Below are 1,061 nucleotides of genomic sequence, written 5' to 3'. Positions count from 1 at the left end.
GGGGGGTCTGGAGGGGGCGGGGGCTTCGGACCTGGTGGAGCTCCGCGCGCGCCCACCACTGGCGCCACCGAGCACCGGGCTCCTCAGTCGCCCCCTTCTTGCACCTGCAAAATCATCTCCCGCCAAACCCCGCCTGGCGGCTGGGGCCAGCGGAAGGCGCGCCCAGCAAAGTGCAGCGGGGCGGAGCAGCGCCACCAGTCCAGCAGCGGCTCCTATCACTGGGTGGGGGATGCTGCGGAGTGTGCCCCCTGCCCGAGACACCCCTGCTTCTGCTCCTGCTCCTCCGCTTCCCCAAGCTGGAGCCATACATCATCGCCACCCGCCAACCTGCTCGGGGCTGGAAAGCAGAGAAGGGGGTCGAGATGGATGGGCGGAGAGAGACTAGAAAGAGCTGGATGGCCGATTCCAAGGCTGGGGGTAGGGTCGGGGCCTGTGGCCCAGGTCCCCACCTGCAGTGGTGGCCACGCGCTCCCGCGCAATCCCCGCCTTCACTCTGTCCCCTGCTGCTCCCTGACAGGGCGACGCCGGGAGCGCGGGATTAGCGCGGCCCGCACCTCCCTCTGCCAGTGACACCTGGCACAGAAAAGTGAGAAGTGGGGGACAGAGCAAAGGGCGCGGATCGGGGCTGCGCCCCGGGAACCCACGGCCGTCCGGATCGCAGGGGGTAGGGGGCGTCGGTGCGCGCCTGGGCGTGAGCGCGCGTGCACGTGGCGGTGGGGATGAGGGGGACCCGGCAAGGCGAGGTGGAAGACAGAGGCCCCTGTTCCGCAGCGACGCCCCCAGTTCCACGCGCAGCCCCCACGCTGCTCCACCGTGAGAACTTTTCGGAACTGACACCCTCGATTTGGGTTTCTGTGAGGGTTTTATGCTTTGAAAGTCCTTCAACTGAAAAATAACTTTCAGGAAAAAAATGGCACAGTCGGTACGTCCCATCGTCCCCCCGTCCCCACCCGCACCTGGCTCTCTCGTTCTCGCGAAAGCCCCAAGAAGAACGCGCAGAAAACAGCGGCTGCGCGGCCTGGGCCGGGAGGTCCACCCTGAGCCCCCGAGCTCCCGGCCCG

The sequence above is a fragment of the Galeopterus variegatus genome, unplaced genomic scaffold (genome assembly GCF_000696425.1).
Source record: "Galeopterus variegatus unplaced genomic scaffold, G_variegatus-3.0.2 Scaffold2465, whole genome shotgun sequence".
In the NCBI taxonomy this organism is placed as follows: domain Eukaryota; kingdom Metazoa; phylum Chordata; class Mammalia; order Dermoptera; family Cynocephalidae; genus Galeopterus; species Galeopterus variegatus.
Note: the sequence above shows the minus strand (reverse complement) of the source record.